A 15,285-nucleotide genomic window follows, 5' to 3' on the forward strand; every position below is an offset into this window, starting at 1 on the left:
CCCCCACCCACTCCGATTGCCTCCGGCGATCAGAGTAAGCAGGAAAACCCGTTCAGAACGGGATTTCCTGCAGGGCTTCCCCGGTCGCTATGGCAACGGGGTGGGATGACATCACCGACGTTATGGACGTCGGGACGTCAGAGGGAATCCCGATTCACCCCTAAGCGCTGCCTGGCCAGGCTGCGCAGGGGTCTGGGGGGGGCGGCTCGGTGCGGCGAGTAGCGGCGAATCGGCAGGTAGCGGCGGCGATCGCGTACCACACGCAGCTGGCAAAGGAAAAAAAATATGCACATCGGCCCAGCGGGGCCTGAGAAATCCTCCTGCGCAGGTTACCCCGAGCTGAGCTCGGGACAACCGGCAAGGAGGTTAAAGCTGCAGTGGCCAATTAAGCAAAAAATGGCCTGGTCTTTAGGGGTGTTTAACACTGAGGTCCTCAAGTGGTTAAAGGATATCCGAGGCGAGTTGTAAAATCTATCTTTACTTCTTCCAGGTGCGCAGTACGCTTCCAGTGACGAGGGCACGCCCGTGCAGGCTCAGAAGACGCAGGCCCATCGGGGTTAGGCAATCCTCAAAGGTGGCCAGAGGGACCCGGGAGAGGACCGGAGCTGCGGCAAGGGAAACACATGACCTCTAGGGGCTGGAAGAAGCCCCAAGTAAGTAAAGATAGATTTTACAATTGCCTCAGATATCTTTTAACCTCCCTGCCAGTATGATTATTTCCAGATTTTAGGGTCTAAAATCAGCAAATTTTTTGCACACTTTTAGACCCTAAAATCCAGAAAAAAATCATACCGAGGAGAGATCTGCAGCAGCTCCTGCACTTACCACCCTGGAATCCAGCTCTGCAATTCTCCCTCCATTATCCGGGTGGCGCTGTAACCCTATAGTGAAATCACCATCTGGCTACCTCGAGTCAGGCTTGGGATTAGCGTGCCTGGCTTTTTTCCATACCAAGTCTGACTCGGGGTTACCACCAAGAAAGCTATGGACAATTTTCTAGTGCTGAGCTTCTTTTTTCTACCCCGAGCCTGACTTGGGTTACCGCCAGGGAGATAACGGACAATTTCTAGTGATGGGCTTTCCAACACAATACATAGAACTGGGCTGGCTAACCCATTACAGTGCTGATGGCTCAAGCCCCTTTCCATTATTATGGATTAAAATGAGCTCACTGACCAGTGGGGCGGCGCCAGGGGGGTGCTTGGGGGTGCTCGAGCACCCCCTAGAATTGTCCAAGCACCCCCAAAGCACCCCCTGGAGTGAACTGACTTCAGGCGTCTAAAAGACGCCAAGTCAGTTCACACAGCGGCAGCACGGAGCAGCAGGCAGGGCTACGGTAAGATGGCCGCCCGGAGCCCTGTTCTGCAGACTTCGGGCGGCCATTTTCCCGTAGCCCTGCTCTCTGCATGCAGGCAGGAAGTCTCGTCGTGACGTCGGGAAGGAAGAGGATCGTGGGCGCGCGGGCGCTGCGCGCCACAATGAGGTCGGGACTCGGGACAGGAGGTCGGGAAAGAAGGTCTTCTGGCTGTAGGTGAGTAAATGGGTTTTTCTTTTCTTTTTCAGGTGATGCTGATTGTGCATATTGGGGTCATATCTGCTACGGATTGTGCATATTGGGGTCATATCTGCTACGGATTGTGCATATTGGGGTCATATCTGCTACGGATTGTGCATATTGGGGTCATATCTGCTACGGATTGTGCATATTGGGACCATATCTGCCACCGATTGTGCATATTGGGGTCATTTCTGCTACGGATTGTGCATATTGGGGTCATTTCTGCTACGGATTGTGCATATTGGGGTCATATCTGCTACGGATTGTGCATATTGGGGTCATATCTGCTACGGATTGTGCATATTGGGGTCATATCTGCTACGGATTGTGCATATTGGGGTCATTTCTGCTACGGATTGTGCATATTGGGGTCATTTCTGCTACGGATTGTGCATATTGGGGTCATTTCTGCTACCGATTGTGCATATTGGGGTAATTTCTGCTACCGATTGTGCATATTGGGGTAATTTCTGCTACCGATTGTGCATATTGGGGTAATTTCTGCTACCGATTGTGCATATTGGGGTCATTTCTGCTACCGATTGTGCATATTGGGGTCATTTCTGCTACCGATTGTGCATATTGGGGTCATTTCTGCTACCGATTGTGCATATTGGGGTCATATCTGCTACCGATTGTGCATATTGGAGTCATATCTGCTACCGATTGTGCATATTGGGGTCATATCTGCTACCGATTGTGCATATTGGGGTCATATCTGCTACCGATTGTGCATATTGGGGTCATATCTGCTACCGATTGTGCATATTGGGGTCATATCTGCTACCGATTGTGCATATTGGGGTCATATCTGCTACCTATTGTGCATATTGGGGCCATATCTGATAACGATTGTGCATATTGGGGCCATATCTGATAACGATTGTGCATATTGGGGCCATATCTGATAACGATTGTGCATATTGGGGCCATATCTGCCACCGATTGTGCATATTGGGGCCATATCTGCCACCGATTGTGCATATTGGGGCCATATCTGCCACCGATTGTGCATATTGGGGCCATATCTGCCACCGATTGTGCATATTGGGGCCATATCTGCCACCGATTGTGCATATTGGGGCCATATCTGCCACCGATTGTGCATATTGGGGCCATATCTGCCACCGATTGTGCATATTGGGGCCATATCTGCCACCGATTGTGCATATTGGGGCCATATCTGCCACCGATTGTGCATATTGGGGCCATATCTGCCACCGATTGTGCATATTGGGGCCATATCTGCCACCGATTGTGCATATTGGGGCCATATCTGCCACCGATTGTGCATATTGGGGCCATATCTGCCACCGATTGTGCATATTGGGGTCATTGGACGTGTTTTTTGTTAAAATCTGCTCATATTACGTGTATTTTCTTGAGAAAACCTGCACAATTATGTGAATTTTCTGGGAAAAGGGTCACCAAAACTTGGGCCCTCTGTCTTTGCGTTGCACTTTAAGGGCCCGTTCACACTGCACGCGTTTCCAGCCGCGTTTTGGAAACGCGTGCAGGTGGCCGATACGCACGACATCAGACATTGCATAGAGTGCAATGTATGATGTTCACACTGAATGCGTTCCGGACCTGTGCGGTCCGGGAACGCATGCTGCACGCAGATTTTGCTAAAACGCGTGGCTGTCCCATTCACTTTTCAGTGATGGGATCAGCCACGCAACGCACACAATCGCGGATGGCCATGCGTTCGTACGCATTGCGTTCTGCACGCATGGCCATCCGCATTTGTGATCTGAACGGGCCCTTAAAGGGAACCCGAGGTGAGAATAATATTGAGGCTGCCATATTTATCTCCCTTTAAGCAATACCAGTTGCCTGGCTGCCGTGCTGGTCCTCTGCCTCTTATTCTTTCAACCATAGACCCTGAACAAGCATGCAGCAGGTCAGGGGTTTCTGACAATATTGTCAGAACTGACAAGATTAGCTGCATGGCTTGTTTCAGGTGTAATTCAGTTCACTACTACAGCCAAATAGATCAGCAGGGCTGCCAGGCAACTAGTATTGTTTAAAAGGAAATAAATATGGCAGCCACCATATCACTCTCACCCTGGGTTCACTTTAAATTACAGTTAGCCCCGCCCTCATCCGGTCATGACCACGCCCATTTTTTCGCCGCGGCGCGCTTCGCGCGCCGCAGGTTGTAACCGCACCCATTTTTGCCGTCAGCTCCCCCGGAAATTGGTCCAGCACCTGCATAGCACCCCCTAAAAAAATTTCCTGGAGCCGCCACTGCTGTGCTATAGACTTTCCCTCTACATGCATGAAAAACCATACAGTGTAACTCATGAGTGGACCAATTCTATCAATAGCTGTGCAAACAGCAAATATGAAGATGGCCTCATAACATCAGCAGCTTCAAAGGGAACTCTAGTGGAAATAATGTAATGAATAAAAATGCTTCTTTTTTTTTTTTTTTTAACATTTATTTATAGATTATTTAGTCAGTGTTTGCACGCTGTAAAATATTTCCTCTCCCTGATTTCCATTCTGGAATTTATCACAGATGGCGACATCTTTAGTCCTATCAGGTGCGGCTCTGTAAAAAGTTTATTGAGAGTTCCGAAGCCAGTGCAAATAAAACCTGGTCTCCCAGCATGCTCTGGGGGAGAATTCTGCATAGCTAAATAGCCTATGCTGTGACATAACTGGGAGGGCGGGGCTACATACTAATATATAGCAATCTATAGATATAGGAAGTGTTACCGAGGCTGAAACTAGGAAACTTACCGTAAAGTGGGTATTCATACCATGTTGCTGGTAGTGATTGGTGAACCTGGTATAGTGCAGTTTGGTGAACACATGTGCATGCAATCAATCAATCTCAACATGAAACGCGTGTTTCTGAATGTATTTGCAGCGGCAAACTCCATCACTGTTAGCCAGCTGACCACTTAGTTTACCGGCCACGCTGGACATTACGGTACAAAAAGTTTGTGAGTGCCGGCGGTCACGCACAAACAAATCCCATCATGTTCACCTTTGCCATATGTGAAGTCTACCCCAGTGGCCACCTCTCTCGGGCAACATCTGACTGCCGTGAAACATGTGCTTCATGCCAGCAATCACTCACTGATGCTCTGAGAGGCAACATCAGCCAGTGGAGACATGCTTTAAAGAGACACTGAAGCGAGAATAAATCTCGCTTCAGTGCTTATATTCAGCAGGGGCATGTGTGCCCCTGCTAAAACGCCGCTATCCCGCAGCTAAACGGTGGTCCCTTACCTCCCAAATCCCCTCCATGCAGCGGAGGATCACTTCCGCATTGAGGCATGGCTAATGGCCGCAGCCCTGCCCCACGCACGTCTGTCAGCGCGTATCTCTGCCTCTCCCCCGCCCCTCTCAGTCTTCCTTCGCTGAGAGGGGCGGGGGAGAGGCGGCGATGCGCCGCTGATAGACGACGCTGAGAGGCAGGGCTGCAGCCGTTAGCCCTGCCTCCAGCAGCAGCAAAATCTACGACCAAGTTGGTCGTAGATTTTGCAGGGGGGGATTTGGGAGGTAAGGGACCCCTGTTTAGTCGCGGGATAGCGGCGTTTTAGCAGGGGCACACATGCCCCTGCTAAATATAAGCTCTGAAACAAGATTTATTCTCGTTTCAGTGTCTCTTTAAAGGACAACTGAAGCGAGAGATATATGGAGGCTGCCATATTTATTTCCTTTTTTAAACGATACAGTTGCCTGGCAGCTCTGTTGATCTATTTGGCTACAGTAGTGTCTGAATAACACCAGAATTAAAGGACTTACGAGGTGAAAAGTTTTAAAAACGTTCTGTACCTGTGCCTATTTTGTATCCTTGGAGGATGCCATCCGCGCACTCCGTTTACTTCCGCCGGGTCCCCGCTCTGTTACCGGCCCCCGGTCAGCTCCCAACCCCACGGCCCGGGTCGGGCTCTCGTTCCACAAGTAAAATGAGCTTGCCTCGGCTGCGCAGTCTGCATAGACACGAGTGTGGCTGCGCAGCTCTAGGGCCCCCCCGATCCACACACAGGAGATAGCCTGTAGCGAGGATGCAGCGGGAGGAGCCAGCAAGCTCTGGCGGCCATTTTACTTGTGGAACGAGACCTAGGCCGTGGGGTCAGGAGCCGACTGGGGGCTGGTAACAGAACGGGGACCCGGCGGAAGTAAACGGAGGGCGCGGATGGCGTCCTCCATGGATACAAAATAGACACAGGTACGGAACTTTTTTTAAACTTTTCACCTCGTAAGTCCTTTAACCACCCTTTCACCCCAAGGCAGTTTTTACCCTAACGGACAAGAGCGATTTTCACCTTTCAGTGCTCATTCCTTTCATTTGCCAATAGCTTAATCACTACTAATCACAATGAAATGATCTATATCTTGTTTTTTTCACCAAAAATTGGGCTTTTTGGGGTTGATATTTGATTTCAGTAATTACTTTATTTTCTATGCATTTTAAAGGGAAATACAAGGAAAAAATAAAAAAATACACTATTTCTCCAATTTCATCCCCTATGGTTTTAATATAAACACTGCTACTGTACATAAATCCCACACATTTTATCTGACCATTTGTCCTGGTTATCACACGATTTTAATTATGTCTCTAGTACAAAGTATGGTGACAATATATCGTTTGGAAGTAAGGCTAGGTCCACACTAGGCCCGGTTGCAGGACGGACGCTGCAGTCCGGGATCAGGGGAAGATCAGGGGAAGTACCACCAGACCGCAAACTGATCCGTTTTCATAAAAAGTGCATCAGTTTTGCATCAGTTTCCGTTCAGTTTTTTACCCCAAAAAATGGACAGAAAACGTCTCTGTCATTAGGAAGGTAGTGAGAGGAGGTTTTGGGCCAATAATAAAATTCAGGTTATCCGTTTTCTCATCAGTTTTTGGTGCTATTTTGCCTGTGGAGATGGAGATGCATTTTCTTATTGCTTTTTACTACTCATCTGTGTATCCGTGGTCCGTAAAAATGCAGCAATTCCGGGCCTTCCGTTCAGGTTTGGAAAACGGGTCCCTGCAAATGCAGACGGATCCGTTTTTTTTTTGGGTGAGGTTGGCTGCTATTTTTAACATTAGTATCCGGGACTCAGTTTTTCATCAGGGCTGAAAAAGTATGTGTATTTTTTGGGGGTGGGTTTTTTTTCACAATTTTCACGTGCACGGGGATGCACGTGCACCCGCGGGAGCATGCACATGCACGCGCACAGCGGCAGCAGCACTGGAGTCATTAAAGAGAATCTGTATTGTTAAAATCGCACAAAAGTAAACATACCAGTGTGTTAGGGGACATCTCCTATTACCTTCTGTCACAATTTCGCCGCTCCCCGCCGCATTAAAAGTAAAGTAGTCAAAAACAGTTTTAAAAAGTTTGTTTATAAACAAACAAAATGGCCACCAAAACAGGAAATAGATTGATGTACAATATGTCCACACATAGAAAATACATCCATACACAAGCAGGCTGTGTACAGCTTTCCTTTTGAATCTCAAAAGATCATTTGTGTGTTTACCTTCTGTCCCCTTCTTCTCTCATGCACTGAACATTACAGGCTTCCTGCAGACAGCTCTGCCTGTGCCTGTGTTTGTAATTCCTCAGTATGTGTCAGCCAGCTACTTTCACAGCCTAACAGAGGAGGATTTTTATCCAGCTCTCTTCTATCACTGATAAGATAGCAGAGAAGCTGCTGGCTTATGTAAATAAAACACACACTGGAATGTGCATAGAGGAACAGACCAGCACGGAAGAGTTGGCAGCCTTCCAGACACAGGCCGACAAGTCTGACAGGGGAAAGATACATTGATTTATTACAGAGACCGTGATAGTACAAAGTGCTGCAGTGAGCCAGAACAGATTAGAATAGGTTTAGGAACTTGTAGGATGGTAGAAAAAACGTTGTAATTTTTGTTACAGAGTCACTTTAAAGAGACTCCGTAACAAAAATTGCATCCTGTTTTTTATCATCCTACAAGTTCCAAAAGCTATTCTAATGTGTTCTGGCTTACTGCAGCACGTTCTACTATCACCATCTCTGTAATAAATCAACTTATCTCTCTCTTGTCAGACTTGTCAGCCTGTGTCTGGAAGGCTGCCAAGTTCTTCAGTGTTGTGGTTTTGTGATGCATCTCCCCCCTCCAGGCCCCTCTCTGCACACTGCCTGTGTATTATTTAGATTAGGGCAGCTTCTCTCTTATCTTTTACAAGCTGGATAAATCCTCCTCTGAGCTGGCTGGGCTTTCACATACTGAGGAATTACATACAGGCAGAGCTGTCTGCACTCTGCAGGAAGAAAAGGCCTGACACTTCAGTGGAAGATAGCTGCAGGGGGAAAGAAACACACAAATGATCTCTTGAGATTCAAAAGGAAGGGTGTATACAGCCTGCTTGTGTATGGATGTATTTTCTATGTGTGGACATACTGTATATCAACCTACTTCCTGTTTTGGTGGCCATTTTGTTTGTTTATAAACAAACTTTTAAAAACTGTTTTTAACCACTTTTAATGCGGCGAGGAGCGGCGAAATTGTGACAGAGGGTAATAGGAGATGTCCCCTAACGCACTGGTATGTTTACTTTTGTGTGATTTTAACAATACAGATTCTCTTTAAGTGCAGCTAATTAGCATGCAGCTAATCTTGTCAGATCTGACAATAATGTCAGAAACTCCTGATCTGCTGCATGCTTGTTCATGGGCTATGGCTAAAAGTATTAGAGACAGAGGATCAGCAAGGCTGCCAGGCAATGTGCATTATTTAAAAGAAAACAAACATGTCAGCCTCCATAGCCCTCTCACCTCGGTTCCCTAACTGGCAGGATATACAGTATATTTAGTGTCAATCCTAGTAATGTACTGGCTTGAATCATACATAGCCATGAAACAAATATGTGACAAGACCACTGCACTCCAGGTGCCTGTAGAAAAATGTTCTATCAAACCCTAACAATTCATGACTATTTCTTTATAAGGATCGAGTGGTCAATAGACAACTTTGAAACAGTAAAAAGTTAAACCGAGGATACAAATCCTGTCCATACTGAACATTGTTTGAACATCTGAAGGCCATTGGCAGGGCAGAAACATGTAAATGTCGTAGCAATATCTGGGTCCTCTTAGGCTTATTAAACTAGTGAACCTGTTACAGTTATGTGTTCCATCACATTGTTCTGAAGGAAAGCTAATCTACCAATGAGCATTGATGAAACATATACTGCATCCTGCACCAGCTATTTCTAATTTCTAATCATTTTTATTCCCAATATGCAGGTTAAAGAGAACTTGTGATTAAGGGGGCTGGAGGAAGCCCCAGGTATGTATGAATTTTTACTTTTAATCACAAGTATGCTTTAAGTTTCCAATGCACAGCAGAGTATAAATAAAAGGCTCCCTGGCCAGGGCAGCCATCAGAGGGGGGACTACTGACACTGCAGTGAGGGGCCCAGGGCTTCTGCCCCCCCCCCCCCAAAGCGCTGGAAGGGCCGCATGTGCTGGCTGCGGGCCTGTGGCTCACTAACCAGCACACCGCATTCCAGCACTGTGAGAAGAGTGACATCAGCGCTTGAACGTGGGGAGCAGATGAGTGAGCCCGCTACAGCTGACTTTCTATACTGGGGCACCACCTATATCTGGCTACAGGCTACCTATACTGGGCCACTACCTATACCTGGCTATCTATACTGGGGCTGGCACCACCTGTACCTGGCTACCTATACTGGGCCACCACCTATGCCTGGCTACCTATACTGGGGCTGGAACCACCTATACCTAGCTACCTATACTGGGGCACCACCTATATCTGGCTACAGGCTACCTATACTGGGCCATCACCTATACCTGGCTACCTCTACTGGGGCTGGAACCACCTATACCTGGCTACTAGCTAGGTATAGGTGGTTCCAGCCCCTGTAGCTACCTATACTGAGGCACCACCTATACTTGGCTACCTTTACTGAGGGCACCACCTGTACCTGGCTACCTATACTGGGGCACCACCTATACTTGGCTACCTATACTGGGGGCACCACCTATACTTGGCTAATTATACTGTGGCGCCTATAGCTTGCTACCTATACTGGGGGCACCTGTACCTGGCTAACCTATACTGGTGCACCACCCATACCAGGCTACCTGTACTGGGAGCAACTATACCAGGCTACCTATACCAGGGCACCATTTATAGTTGAATACCTATACTGGGGCACCTGTATCTTGCTAGCCTATACTGGGGCATCAGCTATACCAGGCTACCTATACTGGAGGCATCTACAACAGGCTACCTATATGGGGCACCACCTATAGCTGGCTACTTTTACAGGGGGAACCTATACCTGGCTACTTATACTGGGGGTACCTATGTCTGGATACCTATACTGGGGGCACCTATACCTGGCTAGGGCAGGGGGAGGAGCTGAGCCAGAAGGGGATAAGAGGTAACACAGGGGGATGAAAGAGACACGGGGAACAGAGGTGCACAAAAGAGGCACAAGAAGAAAAGAGATGAGACGGGAACATGAGGTCACACAGAGGGACACAAAAGAGGCACAAACTGAAGTGAGACAGAGGGGGACAAAAGAGGCACAGGAAGAAAAGAGGGGGACAAAAGAGAACAGATAAAGGATACGAACGGACCTACAAGTCCCTATCATCATTTGTTAACCAGGGATTACCTGTATTTTGCTAGTATTTTGCTCCACCCACAATATGCCATGGTCACGCCCACTTTTTGCCGCATCACGCTGTGCATGCCGCTTTTTCAGTGTCGGAGCCATGCACATTTTTTACCGCAGCATACTTCGCACACAGACATGGGGTGGGGTGGCTAGTGAGCGGGCACAGCAACCAGTGGGTGGGCCAAGGGAGGGGGGGCCCAGACCCAAAGTTTCTGATGGCGGCCCTTTCCCTTGCAACTAGTCAGGCCTCTTTCAGACCAGCAGCTGACAGGCAGTAAAGCCACCCCCTGTTAGCTGCTCTCCTGCATTGGCCAGGTGCTTGTTAGTGCTTGGTACTTGTGAGTTGTGACAGACAGCAGGACGCATCCGTGCTTATGGGGCTGGAGGAAGCCCCGAGTAAGTATAGAGTCTTTAAAATCTGTAGTCTTTGGTACACTTTAAGGTGGGCATACATCTGGCGATTTTATTTTAACCGCAGGACAATTCCCGATCGATTTCAGTACAAAATCTTTCAGCAATCGGCCTTGTTACGCCACCTTGCTGCCCTCTCATGTTTTATGTCCCCCCTCCCCATACAGTTATACTTTACCTGTCCGCCCTGAGTGTCCTCATTGTACTTCTGCATTTGCGCCCCCTCATGGTTCCTGGCATTATAGCACGTGGGACGCCACACATGCTGGTAGTCATGCGGGATCCAAATGCAGAAATAGGGTTCAGATGCTTAGTGCAGGCGGCAGACAGGTAAAGAATAACTGCACTGGCACTGGGGGCATAAAACTTTAGAGGGACAGCAGTCAGGGTTTCCGTCACATTCGTGATTATGGTCGCATGCGTTATGCAAGTAGTGTAATCCATGCTTATGCGCTTTGAGTCCCATGGGAGAAAAGCGCTCTACAAATGTTAGTTGTTGTTGTTGTTGTGTAATGCACTTTACCACAGTAATGCTCTTTTCAATCATGTACCGTGGGTCGTGCTAACTGCGTAATACAAGGTACACTGCTGGCAACTCTGCCATGGCCCGGGGAGGGAGGGGGACACAGGCCACCCTTATGGCTCCGCCCCCACAGGCTGGCGCCTCTTGAGCCTCTGCCTCGGGCTGGCCCTGGGTCAGAGCTGATATGGACACGATCTACTGAATGCAATCTATAACTCGGCAGTGGTCCTTAGTTGTGCAAAGTGTTTAGATAGGCTGAACATTTAGTTCCAGCTGAGCAGTCCCTTAGTAACTGATTAATACATTTGCAATCTTTGCCGCCCACAGAGTCCCACAATAAATGTCAGATCCTGACACGAGATATGCAAATATTTAAGGAACAAAAATATCATTCAGCAATTTTTAATGCTGTAAATAAAACTCAGTTTAAGCACATAAAAATATTGCGAGACTTGTGCAATCGTTTTCCAATTAATAGCACTATTGGGGCCAATATTACAACACGCTGGCTGTGCACGCCAAACTCATGAGAAACGGTTCAGACCTTATAATCTTACCCAACAGTGCCCTCTAGTGGTGGAAAATAAGGTTTATAACTGGAGAGTACGGAAAATAGTTTTTCTAAAAGGGAACAAGTGGGACTTATTTCTAAAAGGTTAGATTGTTCACTAGAAAATGGCAATATTTTACTAAACAACTAGTTTTTTTCTTATGTTTTACAGGTCAAAATAGTATATATAGTACCAGCCCTACTAAGAACTTGCCTGCATTCCTTATTTCTTATTTTTACTGTAAAGATTAATAAACTGGTCCTATAAATATATTCTCTGCAGCTGGACGTACACAATGTAATATTTAGTTGGACCGCTTTTAACTTTGATTACGGCACACATTCAGTGTGGCATTATTTTGATGTGCTTCTGAAATGTCCCAGTTATTTCCATCCAGATTTGCAGTAATTTTTTGCCAAGAAAAAGATGATGGGGGAGCTGGACCGCTGCGCAAATTCTTCTCCAGCAGCATCTCAAAGATTCTCAGTGGGGTTGAGGTCTGGACTCTGAGGTGGCCAATCCATGTGTGAAAATGATGTCTCATGCTCCCTAAACCACTCTTTCACAATTTGAGCCCGATGAATCCTGGCGTTGTCATCTTGGAATATGCCCGTGCCATCAGGGAAGAAGAAATTCACTGATGGAATAACCTTGTTGTCATTCAGTATGTTCAGGTAGTCAGGTGACCTCATTCTTTGGCCACATAATTATATCCAAGCAACAATTATCCAAAAAGAGGATCTTGCTTTTTTAATATGTTACATTTAGGCAGTGTAGTTGGACTGCTGGGTGATTCTTCCCGATGCCTAAATAAAAACTCATATAAAAATGTATCTGATTGTGACAAACATCCCTGTCTTCTTCTCTGGTCACCTCTTCTCACACCAGCTTACAAAACTTCTCTTGAGCCTCTCCCCTTCTCTGGAACACCCTCCCATAACATATCCGCCACTCACTCACGCTTAACCTTTTTAGGAGCAATCTGAAAACTCACCTCTTCAGGCAAGCATACGCAGGGCAGCCGCTAGCTGCAAGCAGTGGCCTGGGGCCTCACCTTCTGCAGGGGCCTCGGGCTGGGCTGACCTGTGCTCCCCTGCCCCTTCCGCGTTACTCACAGGTCCGCGATCCAGCAGCGAATATCACCGCTCTCCACGCGCAGCACTGTAAGTAACCATGGTGACCGGATGCTAAGCGTCAGCCTTTAGGTTCACTTTTGGCGCTAATACAACCATGGGCAAAGTACTGCCAGCGGGGAGGGGGCTGCCTAATACTGCCCAATACCGGAGGCAAAGCTGACTAACTAAACTGGGGAGCTGGCAGCATAATACTGAAGGAAAAGCTGGTTACCTAATCTAGTGGGGGGTGCTAATACTAGGGCACACCTGGCTACCTAAACTCGGGAGGGAGTCTGTCTAGTACTGTGGGCACAGCTGCCTACTTAGGCTGGGGAGGGGGCCTGCCTAATACCGGGAGCACAGCCGGCTACCTTAGCTGGGGAGGGGGCCTGCCTAATACTGGGGGCACAGCTGGTTACCTAAACTGCAGAGGGGGTCAGCATAATACTGGGAGGGGGGGGGTTATAACTGGCTACCTAAACTGAGGAGCGGGCTGCCTAATACTGGGGGAACAGTTGGCTACTTAAACTGAGGAGGGGGTCTGCCTAATACGGGGGGGGGGGGGGGAGCTGGCTACCTAAGCTGGGGAGGGGGCCTGCCTAATATTGGGGGGGCACAGCTGGCTACCTAAACTGGGGAGGGGGCCTGCCTATTACCGGGGGCACAGCTGGTTACCTAAACTGCAGAGGGGGTCTGCATAATACGGGGGGAGGGGGCACAGTTGGCTACCTAAACTGAGGAGCGGGCTGCCTAATACTGGGGGAACAGTTGGCTACCTAAACTGGGGACGAGGACAGCCTAATACTGGGGGCACAGCTGACTACCTAAACAGGGGAGGAGGTCTGCCTGCCTAAGGGCTGGTTCAGACGGACGCTTGCGGAGCGTTTACCGCAAGCGTTCGGAACGTGAATGGGAGCATTTACACTGAGCTTTTGCGTGCTTTTACCCGAACGCGGCGTTCAGGTCCCGATTTTCGTTAGCGTTCGAGCTGCCCCTGGAAGCGACATGTTGCTTCCAGGGAGCGGCCAACCGCGACGGCTAATGTTCCCCTGGGGGGAATAAAAATGCGACCACATCGGAACGCGACCGAAAGCCTGACCGGGCAGCCGCCGCAACGCCCCCAGACGCGACGCCACACAGACGTCCGTCTGAACCAGCATACTGAGGGCACAGCTGGCTACCTAAGTTGGGGAAGGGGGCTGCCTAATACTAGGGGCACACCTGGCTACATATACTGGCAGAGGGGGCTACTTGATACTGGGGTAAACCTAGCTACCTAAACTGGGGCAGGGGCTTACTTAAACTGTGGGCACATCTATCTACCTATACTGGGGGGTGGCACGTCAGCTACCTGAGGTCGAACCAAGACTACAGACACAATTAGCTTCCAGTACTACTACCTAAACTAGTTCAGCCCCACTGTCAAATTTTACATCCCTTTTTGGCCCATCCCCAGACAGCCAACAAGTTTGTCCATCTCTGCACTAGTAGGCCATGCAAAGATCTTATTGTACTAATATATTGGCACCGAAAAGCAACATCCCGGTGTCTCCCAAGTCAGCTTTACAAGAGATCATATGGGAGGCTGCAGAGCTGCCTCTCTCACCACACACCCCGATTACAGCCAGTGACTGAGCATGCAGAGCTGCCTCTCTCACCACACACCCCGATTACAGCCAGTGACTGAGCATGCAGAGCTGCCTCTCTTCCCACACACCCCGATTACAGCCAGTGACTGAGCATGCAGAGCTGCCTCTCTCACCACACACCCCGATTACAGCCAGTGACTGAGCATGCAGAGCTGCCTCTCTCACCACACACCCCGATTACAGCCAGTGACTGAGCATGCAGAGCTGCCTCTCTCACCACACACCCCGATTACAGCCAGTGACTGAGCATGCAGAGCTGCCTCTCTCACCACACACCCCGATTACAGCCAGTGACTGAGCATGCAGAGCTGCCTCTCTTCCCACACACCCCGATTACAGCCAGTGACTGAGCATGCAGAGCTGCCTCTCTCACCACACACCCCGATTACAGCCAGTGACTGAGCATGCAGAGCTGCCTCTCTCACCACACACCCCGATTACAGCCAGTGACTGAGCATGCAGAGCTGCCTCTCTCACCACACACCCCGATTACAGCCAGTGACTGAGCATGCAGAGCTGCCCGTGTTATTCATCGTGCTCCCTGCACTGGCAAACCATTAACTCACCATGTCCATGAGATTCATGTCACACCGGGGTGTTTTTCAGCATGATCTACGAGCTGTGCGCTCCATCCCTGAGATAAACCATTATGGTACAGGAACATATGGAAAGCATCAGCTAATTAAAGGGAGGTATTAAAGGAGAACTGTAGTGAGAGGGATATGGAGGCTGCCATATTTGTTTCCATTTAAGCAATACCAGTTGCCTGGCTATCCTGCTGATCCTCTGCCTCTAATACTTTCAGCCATAGACCCTGAACAAGCATGCAG

General features: G+C 48.7%; 1 protein-coding gene across 1 annotated transcript in view; it reads left to right on the forward strand.

Moving 5' to 3' along the window:
• Positions 1–1,449: 1,449 nt before the first annotated feature.
• The window catches only part of PBK (PDZ binding kinase), a 45,200-nt gene continuing 31,364 nt past the window's right edge, over positions 1,450–15,285 (forward strand). The window contains exon 1 of the mRNA XM_068280110.1: positions 1,450–1,531. The gene's annotated coding sequence lies outside the window, so the exon portion shown is untranslated. The remainder of the gene's footprint in view (positions 1,532–15,285) is intronic.

The sequence above is a fragment of the Hyperolius riggenbachi genome, chromosome 4, assembly GCF_040937935.1.
Source record: "Hyperolius riggenbachi isolate aHypRig1 chromosome 4, aHypRig1.pri, whole genome shotgun sequence".
NCBI lineage: Eukaryota > Metazoa > Chordata > Amphibia > Anura > Hyperoliidae > Hyperolius > Hyperolius riggenbachi.